Source organism: Bos indicus x Bos taurus, chromosome 22, assembly GCF_003369695.1.
Source record: "Bos indicus x Bos taurus breed Angus x Brahman F1 hybrid chromosome 22, Bos_hybrid_MaternalHap_v2.0, whole genome shotgun sequence".
NCBI classification, from domain to species: Eukaryota; Metazoa; Chordata; class Mammalia; order Artiodactyla; family Bovidae; genus Bos; species Bos indicus x Bos taurus.
Window position 1 is genome coordinate 20,262,579 of NC_040097.1, and position 25,491 is coordinate 20,288,069.

The 25,491-nt window shown below is 39.0% G+C and overlaps 1 protein-coding gene across 6 annotated transcripts in view; it reads right to left on the reverse strand.

Annotated features, from left to right (window-relative positions):
• The window catches only part of FHIT (fragile histidine triad), a 1,526,080-nt gene that overhangs the window by 1,101,809 nt on the left and 398,780 nt on the right, over nt 1–25,491 (reverse strand). The gene's annotated exons all lie outside the window — the stretch shown is intronic.

The following is a 25,491-nucleotide window of genomic DNA, read 5'->3' on the forward strand; positions in this document are numbered from 1 at the left end:
ACCTAAGATTAAATCATTTCTGTATTCTCCTAAGATTGAATCATTTCTACATTCCTCAGAAACTCTACAGTACTAAAAAGTATATCACTTTTCCAACAAGTTGATAAGCTGAGAAGAAAATAATATTAAGGGATTGTACTTGAGGAAATAGTTAAAAGGGGAAACTCAGAAAACAAGCTGGTGGAGATATATAATGAGGAGATTCTCAAAACGTCAAGGTGAGAGAAGGAAGGAATTATAGCTGAATAACTTCTTTTTTAAGGTAAGTTATTCCTTAAACCAATTACCAAAATGTGAGAGTTCCTCTCATGGTTCTCAACCTTACAGTCTGAAAGGGAACTTCTTATAACTCAAGACTAAGAGAGCCAATTACTTCAGCACCAAGCTACATCCTAAATCCCTGGACTTGGCAGTTCAAAAAAAAAAAAAAAAACCTCTTGGAAAGTGTTCTTATAAAATCTTCACTAACAGCTCTGACTTTATAAATGTAGATTTTAAAAGGATGAATGAAAACTAACCAATTAGATAGCAAAGTAAGGAAGAGAAAGCACTGAATAAAAGGCCCACTAGAGTTTCAGTTACATCTCCACGAATAACTAGCTCTGAGACTTAGATTATATTTATAATGAAAATCATAATCATGAAAAATTAAAAATCACACAACATATAGCATGCCAAAGACCTACCATACATTAGCTAATATAGCCCTTATTACAGCCTGAGAAGTTCTCATGGAGCTGAGTATCTTGTCCAAGTGGACCCTGCAGTCCTGAGTGGTAGAATGAGGATTCGAACACAAGACTCTCAGACCCCAAACCCCAGCCTTTAATGACCCATTCTGCAGAAAGTTTGGAAACTTCTTAAGATGATCTAAAAGGTTTCTATCAGCAATGAGGTGCTAAAATTTATGAGGCAAGATACTATAGCAGAAAAAGCTCAGGTTCTGAAGTGACTTTGGGGCCCAGGAGAGCAGCTTCTTCCCTAAGCCATGGATCCTCAGATAACACTGCTTACTTTACAGGCTGTCCTAAAGCTTAGAGACAATACTAGAGCTATATGGACTGTAGTCCGCCAGGCTCCTCTATCCATGGAATTCTCCAGGCAAGAATACTGGAGTGGTAGCCATTTCCTTCTCCAGGGGATCTTCCTAAGCCACAGATCAAATCCGGGTCTCTTGCATTGCAGAAGATTCTTAACCATCTGAGCTACCAGGGAAGCCCAATAATAATGACAGCTAAAATTAACACAAGGCTTATTATGTGTCTGGGACTGAGCCTTTTTCACACATTAAATCATGCAATCACAGTGACCTAAAGAATATCGTTATTTTTATTCCTGTTTTGCAGATGTGGAAACAGAGGCAAAAACAGTTACCTGACTTAAATCATAGTAACTAAACTGCAGATCTGGGATTTCAATCCAGACAGACTGACTCCCTCAAGAAATCAGATGTATTGCATATAGGACACATATTGATACAAAAAGGACCTCTGTTATTTCCCTAAATCTACATTAATCCCACCCAGAGTTCAAGATAAATTCAGGAGAACAGAACAAACCATACAGACATCCAGGTGGTTTGATCCTTGGGTTGGGAAGATACCCTGGAGAAGGAAACAGCTACCCACTCCAGTACTCTTCCCTGGAGAATTTCATGGACAGAGGAGCCTGGCGGGCTACAGTGCATGTAGCTCTAGTATTGTCTCTAAACTTTAAGACAGCCTGTAAAGTAACCAGTGTTGTCTGAGGATCCATGGCTTACAGAAGCAGCAGCTCTCCTGGGCCACAAAGTCACTTCAGAACCTGAGTTTTTCCCATTATCATATCTTGCCTCCATTATCGTATCAGAAAATCAGAAGAAAAAAAAAAAATCTGACATCAATAGGAACTAGCCAGATAGTGATACATCACATATACCACATATACGCATGCACATATATGGCTAAGATTTGTTTCGTTCTCTATATCCTGTCTGATTGCTCCCTTCATGCTGATATCTTATTACTTTCATTTTACTTATAAAATCACCATAGCTCCATAAAAGTTGCTTTTCTGCTTTCAATCTGGGAGAAATTCAGTCTCTTATAAAGATTTATTTTACTAATATATTTTATTTAACCCGAATATAAAAGTATTTCAACATGAAATAAAAACTAACAAGACATTTTACATTTACATATAAGTGAAGAAGGGCTTTCCAGGTGGCAGTAGTGGTAAAGAATGCATTTGACAAGGCCGGAGACATAAGAGACTTGGATTATATTCATGGATCAGGAAGATCCCCTGGAGGAAGGCATGGCAACCCACTCCAATATTCTTGCTTGGAGAATGCCATGGACAGAGAAGACTGGTGGGCTACAGTCCATAGGGTCACAAAGACTCAGACACAACTGAAGCGACTCAGCATGCACACATGCATAAATGATGTATTCAAAATTCTTAATATGTTGTACATTTACAACCCATCTCAAGTCAGAAAAACCATGTTTCAATGTTCAGTAACAACACGCTGCCAGTGGCTACCATAGTGGACAACGCAGGACTAGAGTGACTGGCTTCCTGGTGGGTATTTTAGTTCTCTTTTCTTGGGCTGGTCAAAGTCCCCAGAAAAGTGTTGTCCAGTCTCCTGCCTGAGTGCCACTGTTCTGGGATCCACATGTGGGAAAGAGCAGTAGCCCCAGTATACAGACTTTCACTTGATCCCCATTTTTATCTTCATAGCTCTGTCCTTACCTATGCACAGTGACCCCCAGCACAGACCCTGCGCTTCACCTTTTCCTGCATGGAGGGAGGGGAAGAGGGACAGTTCCCAGGACTAACTATTCAGGTTAGTCAACGACTCTGGGGATCTAATGATTATTTATTGTTTTCTCAACATTCTTTTTTACATTCCTTCACTCCTACTTTCATAGATTTATAATGCCACTAATTCCTGACCCCTTCTGGAATCTGTACAGATTTCACCTTTTATCCCTTCTAAATCAGTCTCTGAACTTTTAAGGCAGCTTCTACAATTACATTGTTATCGTCTCCTCAATTCTTTTTGTTCGCATGTTCCCCCTTTTTATTTTTTTTAATTTTAATTTTTTGATTTTGCATATTTTTCCAATGAAACACATTCTTTTTTATATTTGAGTAATCCCTTTTTTGTCATAGTATATTACACTTTTCTTCCCACAATTTGCCTTCTCTTTTTTGTTTGACTTTTTCCTGCTATAAAGAAATTCAAAGTGGTGTTTTTCGTTTGTTTGTTTCTGCCAGTTTTAATATTTATGAGCTTCCCTGGTAGCTCAGATGGAAAAGAATCCACCTGCAATGCAGGAGACCCAGGTTCAGTTCCCTGGGTCAAGAAGATTCCCTTTATATCTTGACTTCTTTCGATTTGTCCTTAGAGTACCATTTGATTTGATTTGATTTGAAATGCTACTGTCATCATACCGGGGTCTTTTTCTGAGTCCTCTTTTTAATTAAACTTCTTATTTTGAGGTATTTGTAGATTTACATGTAAGTTGTTAGAAAAAACTACAGAGAGATTTGAAATACCCTTTACCCAATTTCTCCCAATGGTAACATCTTGCAAATCTACAGTACAGTAGCAGAATACTGACTTGAATACAGTCAAGATACAGAATATTTTCATCACCATAGCCATCCTTATACTGCCCTTTATAGCCACACCCATTCCCCTCTCACCTCACACTTCCTTAACCCTTGACAACCACGAATCTGTTCTTCATTTATATATTTTTCTTATTTGAAGAACGCTATATAAATGGAATCATACAAATATAATCTTTGGGGATTGGCTTTTTCCCCTATGGTCTAAATCCCTGAAGATTGCACCAAGTAGTTAGTTTCATGTATCAGTAACTCATTGCTGAGTAGCGCCTCCATGGTGTGGATATACTATTGTTTTTTAATCCATTTACCCAATATAGTCATCTGTGTTGTTCCCAGTTTTTGGCTATTACAAATAAATCTACTATGAACATTCATGCACAAGTTTTATGTGAACATACATTTTCATTTCCTCAGGATAAATAAGTGAATACTTTGATAAGAAACTGTGAAACTATTTTCCAGAGTCCTGTTACCATATCGCATTCTCAGCAGCAATATATCGTTTGTCTGCATCCTCATTAGCATTTGGTGTGGTCAATATTTTTTTTAAGCCAGTAAAGTAGGTATATAGTGATGTATCACTGTGGTTTTAATTTACATTTCCCTTTGAGAGTCCCTTGGACTGCAAGGAGATCCAACCAGTCCATTTTGAAGGAGATCAGCCCTGGGATTTCTTTGGAAGGAATGATGCTAAAGCTGAAACTCCAGTACTTTGGCCACCTCATGTGAAGAGTTGACTCATTGGAAAAGACTCTGATGCTGGGAGGGATTGGGAGCAGGAGGAGAAGGGGACGACAGAGGATGAGATGGCTGGATGGCATCACTGACTCGATGGACGTGAGTCTGAGTGAACTCCGGGAGTTGGTGATGGACAGGGAGGCCTGGCGTGCTGCGATTCATGGGGTCACAAAGAGTCGGACACGACTGAGCGACTGAACTGAACTGAACTGATGGCTAATAATGTTAAACATATTTTGATGTTCTTACTTGCCTTCTATAAAACCTCTTTAGTGAAATATCTCTTCATGATTTCTAACTGGATTGCTTTTTTTTTTTTTTTTACTGTTGAGTTTGAGAGGTCTTTATATAATTTAGATACTAGTCCTTTGTCAGATATATGCTTTGTATATGTCTTTTGATCCACTTATCAGGGTCTTTTCCCCTTCCTGGATCATAACCTTGTTGTGGTGAAGGGGCTTACATAACTCAATGAAGCTATGAGCCACTCTGTGCAGAGCCGCCCAAGATGCACGGGTCATAGTGAAGAGTTTCGACAAAACGTGGTCCACAGGAGAAGGAGATGGCAACCCGCTCCAGTATTGCTTCCAGAACCCCATGAACAGTGTAAAAAAGCAAAAACACACGACACCGAAAGATGAACCCCAGTAGGTCGGAAGGTGTCAGTAAATCCTAAAGGAAATCATCCCTGAATGTTCACCGGAAGGACCGATTCTGAGACTGACTACTTTGGCCACCTATTGTGAAGAGCTGACTCATTGGTAAAGATCCTGATGCTGGGAAAGATTGAAAGCAAAAAGAGAATGGGGAGGTAGAGGATGAGATGGTTAGATAGCATCACGGACTCAATGGACATGAATGTGCGCAAACTCTGGGAGACAGTGGAACATAAGAGCCAGGCCTGCTGCATCCATTGAGCCACAAAGAGTCGGAAATGACTTAGTGACTGAACAGCAACAACAATCACGGTCTTTTACAGAGCACAAGTTGTAATTCTGATGATATCTAATACATCATACTTTTTTCCTTTTATGAATTGTACCCTAATGTCAAATCTAAGATCTCTTTGCCTACTACTGGATCCCAAGGATTTTCTCTTATGTTTTCTTCTAAAAGTTTTATAGCTTCATGTTTTATATTTAAGTCCATTATACATTTTGAGGTAATTTTCACAGAATGTATAAGACTTAGTTTTCCCTCAAGAACGGTAATGCTCAAAATCACTCAAGCCAGGCTTCAACAGTACATGAACTGTGAACTTCCAGATATTCAAGCTGGATTTGAAAAGGCAGAGGAACCAGAGATCAAATTACTGACATATGTTGCATCATAGAAAAAGCAGGAGAGTTGCAGAAAAACATCTGTTTTATTGACTATGCCAAAGCCTTTGACTGTGTGGATCACAACAAACTGTGGAAAATTCTTCAAGAGATGGAAATACCAGACCACCTTACTTGCCTCCTGAAAAATCTGTATGCAGGTCAAGAAGCAACAGTTAGAACTGGACATGGAATAACAGACTGGTTCCAAATCAGGAAAGGAGTACATCAAGGTGGTATACTGTCACACTGCCTATTTAACTTATATGCAGAGTACATCATGCGAAATGCTGGGCTGGATGAAGCACAAGCTGAAATCAATATTGCCAGGAGAAATATCAATAACCTCAGATACACAAATGACACCACACTTATGGCAGAAAGCGAGGAACTAAAAAGCCTTTTGATGAAAGTGAAATAGAATGAAAAAGTTGACTTAAAACTCAACATTCAGAAAACTAAGATCATGACATCTGGTCCCATCACTTCATGGAAAATAGATGGGGAAACAATGGAAACAGTGAGACTTTATTTTGGGGGGCTCCAAAATCACTGCAGATGGTGACTGCAGCCATGAAATTAAAAGATGCTTGCTCCTTGGAAGAAAAGCTATGACCAACCTAGACAGCATATTAAAAAGCAGAGACATTACTTTGACAACAAAGGTCCATCTAGTCAAAGCTATGGTTTTTCCAGAGTGACTGAACTGAACTGAACTGAATGCCAGGATGAAGTACAGCATATCTGGAGAAGCAAAGAAAGATAAAGTGGGAAGATAGGTAAAGGAGGGACCATGGAGGACCCTCAGGTCAGTTCATTCACTCAGTCGTGTTCGACTCTTTGAGACCCTGTAGACTGCAGCATGCCAGGCTTCCCTGTCTATAGCCAGCTCCCAGATATTGCTCAAACTCATGTCGGTGATGACATTCAACCATCTTATCCTCTGTCGTCCCTTCTCCTCCAGCCTTCAATCTTTCCCAGGATCCGGGTCTTTTCCAATGAGTCAGCTCTTCTCATCAGGTGGTCAAAGTATTGGAGTTTCAGCTTCAGCATCAGTCCTTCCAATGAATATTCAAGAGTGATTTCCTTTAGGTTGGGCTTCCCCTGTGGTAAAGAATCCGCCTGCAATGCCGGAGAACTGGGTTCAATCCCTGTGCTGGGAAGATCCCCTAGAGAAGGGAAAGGCTGACCTACTCCAGTATTCTGGCCTGGAGAATTCCATGGATGTTATAGTTCATGGGGTCGCAAAGAGTCAGACAGGACTGAGCAACTTTCACTTTCACTTTCACTTCCTTTAGGTTTGACCGGTTTGATCTCCTTGCAGTCCAAGGTACTCTCAAGAGTCTTCTCCAACACCACAGTTCAAAAGCATCAATTCTTCGGCATTCAGCTTTCTTTATAGTCCAACTCTCACATCCATATGTGACTACTGGTAAAATCATAGCTTTGACTAGATGCACCTTTGTCAGCAAAGTAATGTCTCTGCTTTTTAATATGCTGTCTTGGTTGGTCATAGCTTTTTCCAAGGAGAAAGCATCTTTTAATTTCATGGCTGCAGTCACCATCTACAGTGATTTTGGAGCCCAAGAAAATAAAGTCTGTCACTGTTTCCACTGTTTCCCCATCTATTTGTCATGAAGTGATGGGACTGGACACCATGATCTTAGTTTTCTGAATGTTGAGCTTTAAGCCAGCTTTTTCACTCTCCTCTTTCAATTTCTTCAAGAGGCTGTTTAGTTCTTCTTCACTTTCTGCCATAAGGGTGGTGTCATCTGCATATCTGGGGTTATTGATATTTCTCCTGGCAATCTTGATTCCAACTTGTGCTTCATCCAGCCCCGCATTTTGCATGATGTCCTCTGCATATAAGTTAAATAAGCAGGGTGACAGTATATAGCCCTGATGTACTCTTTTCCCAATTTGGAACTAGTCCTTTGTTCCATGTCTGGTTCTAACTGTTGCCTCTTGACCTGAATACTGATTTCTCAGGAGGCAGGTCAGGTGGTCTGGTATTCCCATCTCTTGAAGAATTTTCCACAGTTTGTTGTGATCCACACAATCAGAGGATTTAGCATAGTCAATAAAGCAGAAGCAGATATTTTCTTGGAACTCTCTTGCTTTTTCTATGATGCAACGGATGTGGGCAATTTGATCTCTGGTTCCTCTGCCTTTTCTAAATCCAGCTTGGACATCTGGAAGTTCTCAGTTCACGTACTTTTGAAGCCTCACTTGGAGAATTTTGAGCATTACTTTGCTAGCATATGAGATAAGGTACAATTGCACAGTAGTTGGAACGTTCTTTGGCATTGCCTTTCTTTGAGATGGAATAAAAACTGACCTTTTCCAGTTCTGTGGCCACTGCTGAGTTTTCCAAATTTGCTGGCATATTGAGTGCAGCACTTTCACAGCATCATCATTTAGGGTTTCAAATAGTTCAACTGGAATTCCATCACCTCCACTAGATTTGTTTGCAGTGATGCTTCCTAAGGCTCACTTGACTTCAGACTCCAGAATCTCTGGCTCTAGGTGAGTGACCACACCACCATGGTGATCTGGGTCATGAAGATCCTTTCTGTATAGTTCCGTGTATTCTTGTCATCTCTTCTTAATATCTTCTGCTTCTGTTAGGTTCATACCATTTCTGTCCTTTATTGTGCCCATCTTTGTGTGAAATGTTCCCTTTGTATCTCTAATTTTCTTGAAGAGATCTCTTGTCTTTCCCATTCTATTGTTTTCCTGTATTTTTTTGTATTGATCACTGAGGAAGGCTATCTTATTTCTCCTTGCTATTCTTTGGAACTCTGCATTCAGATGGGTATATCTTTCCTTTTCTCCTTTGCATTTCACTTATCTTCTTTTCTCAGCTATTTTTAACACCTCCTCAGACAACCCTTTTGCCTTTTTGCATTTCTTTTTCTTGGGGATGGTTTTGATCACTGCCTCCTTTATAATGTCATGAAGTTCCGTCCATAGTTCTTCAGGCAGTCTGTCTATCACATCTAATCTCTTGAATCTCTTTGTCACTTCCACTGTATAATCATAAGGGATTTGATTTAAGTCATACCCGAATGGTCTAGTGGTTTTCCCTACTTTCTTCAATTTAAGTCTGAATTGGCAATAAGGAGTTTATGATGTGAGCCACAGTCAGCTCCCAGTCTTGTTTTTGCTGACTGTATAGAGCTTCTCCATCTCCTGCTGCAAAGAATATAATCAATCTGATTTCGGTACTGACTATCTGGTGATATCCATGTGTAGAGTCATCTCTTGTGTTGTTGGAAGAGGGTGTTTGCTATGACCAATGTACTTTTTTTGGCAAATCTCTGTAAGCCTTTGACCTGCTTTGGTTTGTACTCCAAGGCCAAACTTGCCTGTTACTCCAGGTATCTCTTGACTTCTACTTTTGCATTCCAGTCCCCTATGATGAAAAGGACATCTTTTTTGGTGTTAGTTCTAGAAGATTTTGTAGGTCTTCATAGAACCATTCAACTTCAGCTTCTTTGGCATTAGTGATTGGAGTATAGACTTGGATTACTGTGATATTGAATGGTTTGCCTTGGAAAGAAACAGGTCATTCTGTCATTTTTGAGACTGCACTCATGTACTGCATTTCAGACTCTTTTGTTAACTATGATGGCGACTCCATTTCTTCTAAGGGATTCTTGCCCACAGTAGTAGATATAATGGTCATCTGAGTTAAATTTTCCCATTCCATTCCATTTTAGCTCACTGATTCCTAAAATGTCGATGTTCACTCCTGCCATCTCCCGTTTGACCACTTCCAATTTGCCTTGATTCATGGATCTAATATTCCAGGTTCCTATGCAATATTGCTCTTTAGAGCATCAGACTTTACTTCTATCACCAGTCACATCCACAACTGGGTATTGTTTTTGCTTTGGCTCCATCTCTTCATTCTTTATGGGGTTATTTCTCTACTCTTCCCCAGTAGCATATTGGGCAACTATTGACCTGGGGAGTTCATCTTTCAGTGTCATATCTTTTTGCCTTTTCATACTATTCATGGGGTTCTCAAGGCAAAAATAACTAAAGTCGTTTGCCATTCCCTTCTTCAGTGGACCACGTTCTGTCAGAACTGTCCACCATGACCCATCTGTCTTGGGTGGCCCTACACGTCATGGTTCATAGTTTCATTGAGTTATATAAGGCTGAGGTTCATGTGATCAGTTTGGTTAGTTTTTGGTGATAGTGGTTTTCATTCTAAGTAAGGAGTTTAGACTTTATCCTATGCTCCATGGGGAGCTGCCAAATGATGAACCTGGTGAACATAAGATTCAAAGCAGAGATTCCTACTGTTCCATCCTTTTAAAAGGTAACCTTTCAATGCATTATTAACGTTATTTTAATAATCATCAAATTTAGTTTATATGCAATAGGGAGTGTTAATGGCCAATAAAAATAGAAGACTCAACCAAGTCTCTGCCTTCTAAACTCGCTGTAAACATGCTCCATCCTGACTGGGGGATGATTTCAGTGTCTCTGCGATCAATGTACGAAGCAGCAAGGGATGAGATCATGGCTAGATGGCAGCATATTAAGCAAGTGTTTCAGCTTTCCTAGAGTTTTGAATTCCCTGATTTTGGTCAGTTTTTGTCAAAACTTTAGTGTTACTTAACATATATTTCGCATCATTTATTGAGTGAAAAAATTTCCAATACCAGCAGCTGAGAAAAAAATATCTCATATTTATCCATAGAGTGTCAAGTTCACATTCTGAGCTCTAGAAATGCCCAAGGGACCTTCAGAGACAAGAACTTTTGCACTTTCCCCAAACTCATTTATTATGCTGACCCTTTGCCCAGCCACATTCTCCCTCCCCATCTGCTATGAGCATCTAGAGTCTGTCCTAGAATTGAGATGGAATTCTTTGCTGGTTCATATAGGCGGGTATCATACTTGTGGTGATAAATAATTTCGGACAGGTTAGACACAAAACAAAAGCAGAATAAAGCATCTCTACATGATAACCTAGGTGCTTATCTAACGCCTCATTTTCTTTTCAGTCCAGTTATTCAAAAGAATTATCACTTTTAGCACTCTGCACGTGTGCTCAGTTGTGTCCGACCCTTTGCAACCCCATGGACTGTAGCCTGCCAGGCTCCTCTGTCCATGGGATTTCCCAGGCAAGAATAAAAGAGTGGGTTGCCATTTTCTCCTCCATGTTTAACATTATTGAATTGTATATTTTAAAATGGCTAAAATGGCATGTTTTATGTTATTCATATTTTTATACAATAAAAGAAAGTTTCAAAGTTAAAAAGGAAGGAAAGGAAATAAAAAGAAGGTGAGAAAAAAAAAAATTGAGTGCCACATCTATGCTTTCTTTCAGAGGCAGACATTGTCCCTGCCTTGGAGTTAAAAAAGATGGGATCCACCCAGGTACTGGATCTAATTTAGTCCTGGGGGTGTGGGTTCTGCACTTCAGTTAGGAACTCTCCAGCTCGCAGTCTTCATCAGAGCCTGATGGCCTTGAAAAAAAAGGTCCAACTTTTTTAAAACGGAAAAAGAACATATGAAACTTTCCCACTGAAAATGAAGACACTGGACTTCCCTGGTGGTCCAGTGGTTTAACACTTTGCCTTCCAATGTAGGGGGTTCTGGCTTAATCACTGATTAGGGAGTTAAGGTCTCACACGTCTTGTGGCCAAAAGAGCAAAACATAAAACAGAAGCAGTATTGTAATAAGTTCAATAAAGACTTTAAAAATGGTTCACATAAAGAAATCCCCAAAAAATAAAGATGTGAACTAGAATACTAACAGACAGGGAGTAAGGAGCCAAAAATCATGATGTTTATTAGGCCAATTCTCTTTAAAATGGGAAGAAAAGTGTTTGCATTCCTTTGCCATTAAAGATAATTTTGTTTTAATTCCCATTTATTTTATGGTGCAAGTATAAACTTGAATCTACATGTGTTCCAGCTCCATGCTTTTTGATGAACTTGACGATTTGAATGGCTTAAATCTTCAGATATGGAAAATCAGTGCCAAACTTCCTAACTTGTGAGAAAGTATCCTTTCTGGATACTTTTTTATTTTATCTGGCTCCAAAATCACTGAGGATAATGACTGCCTCCATGAAATTAAAAGACGCTCTTTGGAAGGAAAGCAATAACAAACCTAGACAGCGTACTAAAAAGTAGAGCTATCACTTTGCCAACAAAGGTCTATCCAGTCAAAGCTATGGTTTTTCCAGTGGTCATGTACAGATGTGAGAGTTGGACCATAAAGAAGGCTGAGCACCAAAGAATTGATGCTTTTGAGCTATGGTGTTAGAGAAGACTCTTGAGAGTCCCTTGGACTGCAAGGAGATCAAACCAGTCAATCCTAAAGAAAATCAACCCTGAATATTCCTTGGAAGGACTGACGCTGAATACTTCAGCCACCTGATGTGAAGAGCCAACTCACTGGAAAAGACCCTGATGCTAGGAAAGATTGAGGGCAGGAGGAGAAGGGGGTAACAGGATAGGATGGTTGGATGGTATCATTGACTCAATGGACATGAATTTGAGCAAATTCTGGGAGACAGTGAAGAACAGGGCAGCCTGGCATGCTGCAGTCCAAGGGGTCACAAAGAGTCAGACACAACTTAATGACTGAACAACAACAACAACATCCTTTCTGGAAATACTTTCCAATCTGGGTATGTAAGATTTCTTCCTACCTGTACGCTTGTTAATTAAATTTCAAAGGTTGTTATGTCAAGGGAGAAAAACACAAATCAACCCAGGAATCTGCTATTTTGAACTACGTAAAGTGGCCATATTGATCTGGAACTAACCTATATGCTTCCCTCCATGCTCAATAGAGGTTTTTATTTCCATTGTATCATTCTTGACATCCCTTTCTACACTGTCTTGATGCCTTTCTTATACAGTTATGCAACAAACTAATCTGAATTATGTTCAAATAAGCAGAGAGGCTGGCTTTTTTTTTTTTTTTTTTTAGAAAACATGTAGCCTATCAGAAGTGACAGCCTTAATTTTTGCTCATTTTATGATATGATTTTACTGAGATCCCTGGAGTAGGAAATGGCAACCCATTCTAGTATTCTTGCCAGGAAAATTCCATGAACAGAGGAGCCTGGTGGGCTACATACAGCCCATCGGGTCACAAAGAGTCAGATACCACTAAGTTACTAAGCACTTACTTACTAAGAGCATCATCTCATACATGCAATATACAATATCATGTCTAATAGATTTGTGCAAAATGCTTAAAACTAAGCAAACACAATTATATGAGTTGGCATTGCATTATCAGGCAACACTATACTTAATAATACAAGAAAAAGATGAAAAGTCCATTACCTTCATTGCAACAGTCTGTTTCTGATTTTGACTTTAGACTCTACTGATCTTTACTTTACCCTTCTTTCTCTTAGGTCACTATTTTATCTAGAGAACCTGAAACCCATTTCTTCATCCATATGTACCACATGGAACCTTTGATTTTCTCAGTGACCTAACAGATTTTTCAATGGTTAATTATCCTTTTTTAGTTGTCTTGTTTAGGATAAATGAAAGTTAAGATTGTGGCAGTAAAGGACAAGCTGTCAATCTACTAAATTAATTCCTGTTGAAAAGTAAATGCATGCATTGTGTATTAACATAATTTATTAGAACAATTAGAAGGCATCCTTGTCGTCTTTTAATTAGATTATTTCTTGTTCTGGTAATTATACCAGACAGGGGAGAATAATAGTTTTAGGATTCTAAGATCATCTGTAGACTATGTGGAAAGAGAATGATCAATAATGCTAATTTACTGGAACACTTAAATTCCCAGAAAGAGATCTTTTATCATGAGCAATCCTTTGTATAATCAGCATTATTTCTCAATGTCTATCCTCATCTTTCCCACAGTTGAAAAGTAAAGAGGCTGGATAAATAACTGACATTTATTCCACTATTGGAAATCTAGTCAGGATGGGCCACCTCTGGCCTCTAGTGGCTCAGACATTGCTTCACTCTCTCGCAAAATGCCAACAAATAACCACAAATGAAAGATTTAAGATTCCATGCAGAGCAGCACTGCCAGGAGTCTGAATGTCTAACAGGAAGAAGACAAGATTTTTAAGTTCTGATCCAGGTGGAGAATCATAAACTTTCTCCATTTAAAAACAAATTCAAATCAGTGAAAATTTCTTATTAGTGAGAAGACTATTGATTATAAGAAAACAAAAAATAACTGGTGATATTTCTATACATGAAGATATCTGCAGAAATTAACAGGGAGGCTGTGTGACAGGGAAGATATGTGGCTTTCAGAGATGGGCTGAGGCCTTGAGATGTGAGTTGAATTATCCCCTCTCTTTTTGTGTTTTAGAGTCTATAAGGAATTTAAAGGCTCCAAGGCCTCTCAAATGCCCTGTATCACCACCACCAAGCTGCCAGGAAATCCTAAAGAGCAGCTCCCAGGACTTCCAGGATCCAGAATTTTTAAAATGTCATGAGTTGGCATAGCCTGTCCTCAAGGATCACCCCACAGTTGAGTGGAATGGAATACAGAGGTGATGCCAGTGAATGTGGAGTTCTCTGTAATAGCGGGCAACACAAATGTCCCACCAGCAGCAAAGATTACAGCAATCTCAGGCCCACTGTTGACCGAGTCTGCCTTAGTCAATGCAAAGTTGTAATGAGACCATGTCTAGACAGTATTGATCTCCCACCAGAAAAAAAAAAAAAAAAAAATCAGAATGTGACTTCTTTTCAAGCTTAGTCTAAAATGACACCTAAAACGGGATCCTTCATTCACACGTTGCCAACACTTTTCCTAACCAAGATATTTTATCAACTAGGCAGCCAAGGACACTTGTAGGCTTCTTTTCAAGGTATATATGAAATTCTTGATATTCAAATAGCAAGTAACAAAGTTACTTAAGCCTTTTCAAAAATGAAAGTCCATATAAACTGAAAGAAAAAAAACTCAAATTAATGTAGATCAAATATTTATAGGAGAAATCATTAGATTAAACCACTGGAAAGAGTCTTACAGTTTAGGAAAAGTGAAATAGCCCTATAACCCTGCTGTCCATTCTAGCTGGGAAGACATTGTTCTCCATAGAAACATCTCTTTAAATTGTTAGGGATGCTACTAAAAATTTAGGATTCCCCACTAATCTGATCTCCAGATTGGTCAGATCTCCGAAGCAGAATATTACCCTAGAGGCACCAAAGATTTGCATTTGAGTGTTCTGTGCTCAGGGATTCCAAAGCCAGGCTGAGCATCATATCTGCCCCCAGAAAGGCAGGAAGGAAGGGAACATGTTTTAAAATACATGTAGAAATGGAGCTGTAATCTCCCCAGGCAATACAACAGTAAACTAAGATTGGAAACTTTAAGTTAAAAGGGGGGAACCACAGAGAATCCCCTCCGACTTGAGGCCAGGAATGGAGTCATCACTTTGAAGTATTTTGGTGGTTCCAGAAGATGGCAAGTCTTATAAGGTAGATTTTTTTGCCTTGCTGAAGGAAAATGAAACAAGCTTCTCATTATGTTGGAATGGTATTAAGGTATAAATCTATCCTACAGAAGAATGTTAAATAAGAACACAATTCAGAGAGAGACTTCCACCACTATAAACAGTTCCTCATAAATGCCACCTAGAATCAAAATTATCGTTTCTATGTTCTAACCAAAATAGGCTTGCAAGTTTTGCAAATACTTTGTCCTCTAAAGAAGAGTGTTCCTTCAGTCTACGACTTCTTATCATGCTAGATTTTGAAACTTTTTTGAGCATTCACTCCCCAAACTGAAAAATCACAAAGCTAATACAGTAATACCTGGAAAACTAGAAACCTTATCTGTAGATAGCACAGGCTGCTTTTCCAAATGGACTTTGTATAATTTCTTTCAAGCTTAGGAAAAACCCCTGCATATGTCTGAAATGAAATGAAGGGAAGTCAATCATGAACTTCCTTTTCTCCGTGTTAATGAAAGACACAAGCACATCATGATAACCAAAAGGGAATGACACAGGCTCTCTTCTCATCCAAGAAACATTACAATGCAAAACACCATTATGCCTTGTAGAAAAGAAAATGTTAGGGCACATGACTGAGGCATATTCCTATAACATAAAGTTAATTCCTGCTGCTGCTGCTACTGCTGCTAAGTCTCTTCAGTCGTGTCCAACTCTGTGCGACCCCAGAGACGGCAGCCCACCAGGCTCCCCCGTCCCTGGGATTCTCCAGGCAAGAACACTGGAGTGGCTTGCCACTTCTTTCTCCAATGCATGAAAATGAAAAGTGAAAGTGAATTTGCTCAGTCGTGTCTGACTCCTACCGACCCCATGGACTGCAGCCCACCAGGCTCCTTGTCCATGGGATTTTCCACGCAAGAGTACTGGAGTGGGGTGCCATTGCCTTCTCCGAAAGTTAATTCCTAGGCTACCTCAATCCTAACACACTAATGTTAAGGCAAGTACATATGTGTAATTCCTAGTTATCAAAAGGGAGAGAAAGTGATTTTAAAAAAATATTGGATATATATTTAAAAGGTGTTCAATTTTTTCAAAATAAGGCAAGAGCAGCTATGATTTAAGATAATTGTATTGGAGAAAGCTAACTCTCTCTAAGGAAACAAACACCTTAAAAATAACAATGATATGCTATAGCATATGGTAAAATCTTATTCAACCATCCTGATTTGGTCAAATGTTAAATTAGCCAAATATAATAGGAGAAATTTCTCTCTATTGATTAGGTGATTGATTCAAAAATATTCATGAACTTAGTAGAAATATAAGCAGTAAGTTCCAGCAATAAGAAATAAATTATATACACCCTCAAAAATGAATGAAGGCGTTTTATGCAATCTTGGAGGAAAAAAAAAATTAGGTATTTCATAAAATCATTGACTCCAGGGCAGGAAAAGCCCTACGTACATAAGCCAGAGAATTTTTATTCCTACTTTCAGAGTTATGAGAGCACAAAGATGAAGCCTGTTTCTTAAGACTTCCCCAGAACATGATTCAACACATTGTCTATTTTAAAAAACATTTTCTGCCATTTAATGTCATGTGATATTTTTTTCCCAATGACTAACCAAATACGCTCACTGTTATATAAATCAGTTCTTTCTTAACGCCGCAAGTAAAGACAGACAGCTAGTACTTGCCATCTTCTCTTATAAAAATCACACTTCAGCCTTTTCTTTTCAAATGTGATTAATCGTATCTGTGACTGTCTTCCAAGTTTAGCTGAAATTTTTCTGAATCCTTCAAAATCAGTACATTTTCTGGATGAATATGAAGAAAAGAAAGTTTTGCCATTTCTCTTAATTTATTTCTGAATTCAGCTTGGTCTTCATTAATGCTACATAGCTGCCTTATTATTCAATGTCCTCTGTGACCCCTGATCATTTTGCCCTGAGGGTGTATATTTGCTCACTAACTATATTACAATTTTGTGATCTGTTGGATTTTCTCTGGAATTCTACTCTCCAGTTGCCCTAAATTAATGAATTCCATTCTTTTTGGCTTCTACTTCTCCTATTTATTAAATTTACTCTGAAAATGAAGCTTATTTTCAAAGGAATTCATAATTCTTTATTTGCAGCTTGGTATTAACAATGAATTTCATAAGCATTGTATTTAATCAAGTTTTTAAAGGTACTAAAGGCAAATTTCGTTAAATGTTAGTGTTCCAAGCTTTATATTCTCTCCAGAAAAGAAATCTGTTTTCCTCGGCCTTTTCCTTTACCCACTTTCTAATAGTAATCTTTTTTTTTTTTAATGATGAATTGTGTGAATGATAACAAAGGCAGAACTGAAAAACTGAGAAGAAAATAAGAGGAGGGAAAAAGTCAAAGACTGAAGCCTTAACAGAAATAGTATAGCTATTTGAGAGTAAAGCAGTGAAAGAGAAAGACAACCTGGCTTTTTAGAATGGAAAGTGAGAGATCAGTGGAATAAAAAAATGGAAGGGGTTTTTGAGAAGAGTTGCCATGTGCAAGGAATAAAATATTTTTGAAGTTCCTTGAGAGACATGAGTAAAATTTAGAATTATTTTTCAGTTATTCATCATCTGCTATGCTGTCTTAAGACTTTACCACATGGGACCCCAGCACTTATTTAGGTTACACAAATATCCTCCAATGCTTACATTAATTCATTTACATCTGTACTTCGGTTTCATTTAAGTATTATAAACATATATCAGAAACAAAAGTGTTCATCCTAGAAATGTTCAAGAGCTCTCCATCAGCTTTAAATGAAGTTCTGGTAGTTAATTCACAGGTCAGTGTCTGGAATAACCCCCAAAGACTACTTGAATAATTAATAAACTTATACAAAAACATACTGAAAATAGAAGTATTTATCTATTAGTGTCAAATGCACAAAAGACACACTTTGAGGCAATGGTTGCCATATAGTAATGCAGTTTTCAATTACTAGCAAAACAAAAGTATAAGATGGATATAAAAGAATAGCCTTATATGGTAAGCCTGTCACATAAAATTTTTAAGAAAGTGATAAATAGTTATGGTTTTATTGCTTTGCTACACAAATCACTCCCCAAAATGTAGACATAACCTCAACTGAAATACAGGGGTTCTGTGTGTCCTTATTAGTTAAGTTATATTATTAAAAATCAATACAGTACAACAGTCTACACAGGTATACCTCTGAGATATTGTGGCTTAGGTTCTCAACCACAGCAATAATGTTAATACTGCACCAAAGCAAGTCACACAAAATTTTTGGTTTCCCAGTATGATAAGTTATGTTTACACCACAATGTAGTATATGAAGTGTGCAGTAAATCAGGTTTTTTTTTAAATACTATACATATGTAAGTATACATACTTTCGATATGTAACAAGGCAGCATCTACAAAGCACAACAAAGCAAATGCAATAAAATAGGTGTGTGTGTATTATCCTCAAAAAAGAACATAAAAGAAGAAACTGCAACTAAAGTAAAAGTTTACCACCCTTCACAAAAGGGGTGTGAAGATATGTATTTACAAAGACATGTTATATATTTGTAAATTATACTTGTCACCAATAAAGATGTACCACATAGATAGCATGGGTATGTGTGAGAGAGAATGAGGATTCAGAGACAAATATACATACATTGTAAATGAAAGCCCTAAGGCATTCCCAAGAATCTAAACAGCCTATACACAGATACAGTAAAGTCATATATTGAGGGAGGGGACTTGAGTTTTAACACCAGGGCCAAAGGCTCTGCTTATAGTCATACTTAACTTTGAAAAGCATTTAAACCACCTGTAAGGTACAAGTTACATTGCTCTGTGTATTCAAGAATGACAGTAAATGCTTGAGACAAACTACTGAACTAGGCGAAAGAAAGGGAAGCACGCAAATAGAAGTCCACCTACAGACACCTGGGTATTCAAATCACCTTGTCTTGAAGGAAATAGCAAAAAGATTCACCAACGAATCTTTACCACACAGCTGATGAAGTTATGAACCTTCCAATAGGACTTATTCCATGTTTTAGTATGAAAGTCATATAACTTTACGACATTAATAGATGCTTTTGTCACTGTTAAGATTAAATAAGGGAATATATGCAAAACCACCAGACCCAGGGCCAGACAAGGAGCAGAGAGTCAATAAAGATGCTGCGTTTTACTCTAAGTTTTATTTCACAAACACACAGCTCTTTGAAATCCTGTGGAGAAGAACACAGTAACTGCTTTTCTTGCTAAGCTACTGTTGGCAGTTGCAGACCCCACGGACGCTATCGCCTGCATACTTTGGGCATGGAGGTCTTACCCTTGCACTGGCTTCTAAGTGAGCATCAGGGTGAATCCACTGCACACAGAAGCATCTCTTTAGGCCTGCGCCACTCTCAGCTCAGCAGACTGGCTCCCTGTGCAATGGGGTTTCCCTTTTCAAAGCCGTAACACAGCACGTGAGTCTCAAACCACAGGGCTACCAAACAAGGAGAGTTCATTTCTTTTCCAAAAAGGCACTCCTATCAACTCTACCAGGAGAGCACATGAACCCACAAAATCCATTTATTCTTATCTTTAATAGTATATCCGTTGTGAGTCCCTTTCACCAGCACTTAGTTACAATGGGATGTCACAAAAATCTGGAAACTGGAATTTTTTTCCCTCCCTTCTCCTTCTCTATCTCCATTTTTTCTTTTCTTCCATCCTTCTTTCCCTGAAATTTCTGCCTATGATAAAATCACAGCAAGAAGTCAAGTCAAAGGGTTTTCCTATTAGTCGACATTCTGTGATACACTCATTTTCTTGGTCCTCATATGAACTCCCTCCAGGGTGCTCCTTTGTGGGAATAAGGCATGCCAAATGAAATAGGGAACCTGAGGCAAAATTTTACCTTGACAAATGAAGAGAGAATATTTTTCTCCTGGATTTATGGGGTAATGTGACTCAGACACTTTCCCTCTTTTCCCTAGCTTTCACTTCCTACTTATGGCTGCACACCATCATCACCATCATCACAAATTTATTACAGAGTGCCCATGGCTGTAGCCTCTAGGTAGCTCCCAAATGATCTAATCCAGACATCATTGTCTTCACCTTCCCTTTGGCACGAGTCTATTTTCCATTCCTCTTCCTTATTGAAATCTGCTTCTGATTATTTTTCATCAGATATTATAGCTTTCTTTTCTTTCCCTTAAGTTGAATCTCTTTTATTTCTTCCTTTTATCTCCATGCCCTCCTGGGCCCTAAGCATAGTTCCTCTACAAGTTCAGGGGTTTACATCTCCAAATTTAGAAACTGTTGGGAACTTTACTACCAGACTGCCTTTTCCAAGGCAATGTTAGCAATATTAACTAAAAGGAGAACTGAAACTTCTGCATTGCCATGGCAACATGTCAAGGACCTCAGCTCTAACCTTTATCACCTTGCAAGACTACAACCAGAATTACAGTACATTCTTTCAGCTCAGGCCAAATTTCCAAAGATGAGTACTCTTCAACCCCCAGTTCCAAGTGGGCTTCTTTAGGAAATTGGATGTCCACAGTTTGTAGACAGATGGGGGTTCCAATCCAGCCTCTGGCATTTAATTTGGTTTAACCTTGAGTGAACCATTTGACCTTTCTGAGGTTCCATTTCCTTGACTGAAAAATGAGAACATAAACATCTAACTAATGAGATTGTTGTGAGGACAAAATGAGGTAATCTTTGCAAAATACATACAATGTCTGACACGTGGTAAGCATTCAAACTTGGTAGCTATTACCTTTATTCTTAAGAGTTAAAATGTTGAATAGGATGAGTTTTTCACAAAACTGATCCTGGAGGAGACACTAATACATTATTTTAGAGACCCCAGTCCCAAATACCATCCAGTCCAATGTTTTCATACTTGGAAAGTCACTAAATATTTTTTAATCAAAATTAAAAATTGAGGACAAACAGAGGATTAGGATTTGGAACCAAGAAAAAAAAAATAGATAGCCAGTCATACATCTCAACATATCATTGAACGTCTCTATTCTCAGAACATACATCTCTTTTTAAAATATATTTACTACAGCTATCCATGGAGACAGAATATTTTTATCATCAGCTGCAAAACTGTCTCCTGAAAAAGAAAACTGTATAATTATAACTAGAGCAGACTTCACATGTTAACCTTTGATATAGGGGAAGAACAAAAAGTAGACACTAAGCAAGAGGCTGGGAAGGAGAGGGAGAGAAGAAGAGCAGGCAAGAGAGAAGAAAGATAGAGAAAATGAGAATGAATGCAAAAGGGTTTGATGATGATTACTATCTGGCTTAAGCCCTTCTATGCACCAGCAGACAGGATGATCATACCATTTATGATTGTTGTCAGTTCTCTCCATGGAAACAGGCTGAAAAATTGGACACCCAGGACCTCTCAACACGAAGACAGTAAAACAGACAATTCCTTACAGGACTTTTGCCTAAATTTTATATATACATTTTTTTATTATATATATATATTACATATATATAATATACATATTGAATTATTATGATTCAAGAAATAAAGCTAAATATCCGAACTCAATGAAATTATCTAACTGGTACAAGTGCAACACAGTAAGGTTTTTACTCTGGAAGATGAGTAAAATATTTTAGAGCATAAGAATGGAAAATTCTTTGATTGAGCCTCATCTGTAAAAAGAGCAGTTTGATCTAGTTTTGAATCAAAACAGACCTGCTTTTAGGCACACCTATTTCTGCCTCCTGCTTGTTGGGCAAGTTATATATCTTTTATGTGCTTAACTTTCTTATACCTAGAAGTGAGAAGAAAATAACTGTAATGGGTAGAGATTAAGCCTGCCACTCTTTCTCTCTCTTCCTACGCTTCCACATCCCTCAGAAAAGCAAGTCCTAAACCAACTGCCAAATTCAAGCATACTGAGTCTTACTAATTAAGGGCAGGGTCGCTATATGACACAACTTGGGAAAAGTCTGATTCCTCAGGGAAGGCTTACCATTTCCTTCTCTCCTTCCTGCCTTCTTTTCGACTTTAAGCAGTAGCATCCGTGAGCCAAAGTGACGTCCAGAGCACTAGCTCTTGTCCTCAGCACTTTTATTTTCCCCTCGCCTTCAACTCAGAAGTCTTTTTCTTTTTTGGCTGTGCGTTCTCTAGTCGCAGTGGGTGATGGCTACTCCTCCTTGTGGTGTGTGAGCTTCTCATTGCAGTGGCTTCTCTTCTTGTGGAGCATGGGCTTCAGTAGTTGCTGCTCGCAGGTTCTAGAGTGTAGGCTCAATAGTTGTAGTACATGGGTTTAGTTGCTCCACAGCATGTGGAATCTTCCCAGACCAGGGATCGAGCCTGAGTGCCCTGCATGCATTGGCAGGTGGATTCTGTTCCACTGCTCCACCAGAGAAGTCCCCCCATTTAGAATTCATCTGAGAGAACTCTTTAAGAAGTGCGAGGAAGTTCCACTTAAGATTCCTCCCAGGTCAGCCTACCTTTATCAGTGCTCTTCAATAAAAGGTCTTATGCACTGGTCCAGTGAATGACAAAGTGGCATGTTGATGCCCTTTCCATGTCAGGGCCTTTGATTTCGTTCTTCCTTCTCTCTGGAATGTTCTGCATCTTTAAATCATGGACATTTACATCATTCAGGTCTCAATTCAAATGTTATTTCTTCAGAGAGGCCTTCCCTGACCACCCAGTCTAAAGCAGCATCCTCACTACCACCAAATCACTCTATTATATTCATCTTTTACAGTGTTAATAGCTCTCATCACATTTCATTACTTTCGTCATCTATTTGTTTGCTGCCCATCCATACCTCCTTCCCAAACTTACCCATTAGAAGATGGATCCAAGAAAGCATGGATCTGTTTGTCTTGTTTGTCCAGAATCAGACGCCTATCAAATGGGTAGGTATTCAATAAATCACAGCCGTCATTACCCTTTCCTCTCAGGCTTGCTCCTGCCACAGGCCCATGCCCAACCAAGTCCAGTTAAATCTTTTGAAAGCTCTTTTCCTCAGCTGACCCGGGATATAAGCGCATATACTATGGGCTTTGTCAATTTCAGACTAAGTGTCTCTATCCTATAAATTTCTTTCCTCTAATCAGAATTTATATAACCTATTCTTTATTTTGGCTTCCCAGGTGGCACTAGTGGTAAAGAACCTCCCTGTCAATGCAGGAGACCTAAGAGACAGAGGTTCAATCCTTGGATTGGGAAGATCCCCTGGAGGAGGGCAGGGCAACCCACTCCAGTATTCTTACCTGAAGAATCCTACAGACAGAAGAGTCTCGCGGGCTACAGTCCATAGGGTCACAAAGAGCTGGACACAACTGAAGCAACTTAGCACGCACACACTCTTTATTTGAATACTAACTTATTCCATTTACCTTATTTGTACTTTTTGAAAAGATCTTTTTAATGCCGGCCATTTTTAAAGTCTTTATTGAATTTGTTACCACATTGCTTCTGTTTTACATTGTTGCTTTTTTTGGCTGCAAGGCCTGTGGGGTCTTAGCTCCCAAACCAGGGATCGAACCTGCACATACCCCCTCCCCCGACACTGGAAGGCAAAGTCCTAACCACTGGAGCACCAGGGAAGTCCTTTTTATTTATACTTTTTAACAAGCCCCAACACAAAGGTACAGCTTAGTGAATGCCCCCTTAAACCTAAAAGACAGTGGCTGATGCCTTTCTTACCTATAGCAATGGTCCTAAAGAAGCCTTTCTACATCTCTGCCCTCGAGCCCCAGAATACATGCACACAGTGGAAAGCCTGAGTTTGCATTCCAGATAACCTCTAGCAGGAAGTGAGTGGAAATGCTCTTTAGAAGGAGCAAAGCTAAAGTGTGCTCCTGAAAATGATGCCAGTTAACATTTCCTCTTAAGAAAGCCACAGTCCCCACAGCATCAAAGATAGCTCAGTGGCATCTTATATCAGGGACAGTTTTTAATTCGAAGCTTAGAGAGTCTCTTGGAAATCTCTTAAATTCTCCACACACACACAAATATGACACAGCTTCTCAGGAGGTTCAATAGAGGCTTTCTTCTAGCATAGAACGGATAGCTATTTCTTCGGTTGTAGATCAGATGAAGTCATTGGTGTCAGTTTACTGGCTATACATATTTTCTAATGCATAACAGAATATGTCAATACTGGAATACACTCAGCACTGAGATGCTCGAACTAGGAGACTCAGGAGGATAAGACTGACTCTTAGCTCCCATCTCACATTGACAAGAAGCATGTATTCATTGAGGGGAAATGTCGAGCAGAATGATCCGTATTGCTTAAATCAGTACTTCTTACTCTGTCTTTTTTGCCAATTCTGCATGAGTAAGTTGGCAAAATTTCAACACACACAGATGCAACTCCATCCTATTCAAGGCCACTCATCTTTGCATCATGATGTCTCTGTGTTAAAGATCAAAAAGTACTAACCCTAAAGAACTTTATCACATCACCTGGACCCATTTCATAGACAAAGAATGTGACGGTATACTCAGGAAAGGACCCTAAAGAAATACCCTTGCTGCTGCTAAATTGCTTCAGTCATGTCTGACTCTGTGCGACCCCATGGACTGCAGCCCACCAGGCTCCCCCATCCCTGGAATTCTCAAGGCAAGAACACTGGAGTGGGTTGCCATTTCCTTCTCCAATACATGAAAGTGAAAGGTGAAAATGAAGTCGCTCAGTTGTGTCCGACTCTTAGAGACCCCATGGACTGCAGCCTACCAGGCTCTTCCGTCCATGGGATTTTCCAGGCAAGAACACTGGAGTGGGTTGTCATTGCCTTCTCTGAAGAAATATCCTTACAATTTAAATTTTTAAAATAATCAGTACTCTACTATGGTATAGTAGTTAACTCTTACAATAGTTTGAACATATCTTTCTTGGAAGTAGGCTTAATATAAATCCTAAAAAAAAAAAAAAAAGTAGAACTCCACATTTCCATAAGGGTTGTGATGGCTAATTTTATGTATCTACTTGACTGTATCACAGGATATCCAGATATTTGAAAGTGAAAGTGTTAGTCATTCAATCATGTCCGACTCTTTGCAACTCCATGGGTCTCTAGCCCGCCAGGCTCCTCTGTCTATGAATTCTCCAGGCAAGAATATGGGAAAGTGTTGCCATTCCCTTCTCCAGGGGATCTTCCTGACCCAGGGATGGAACCTGGGTCTCCCGTGTTGCAGACAGATTCTTTACTGCCTGAGAGTATCCTCCCCAATCCTGATATTTGGTCAAACATTACTCTGGGTGTTTCTGTGAGGGTATTTTGGATGAGTTTAACATTTAAATTGATAGATAAAGCAGATTAAAAGTGAAGTTCGCTCAGTCGTGTCCGACTTTTTGCGACCCCATGGACTGTAGCCTATCAT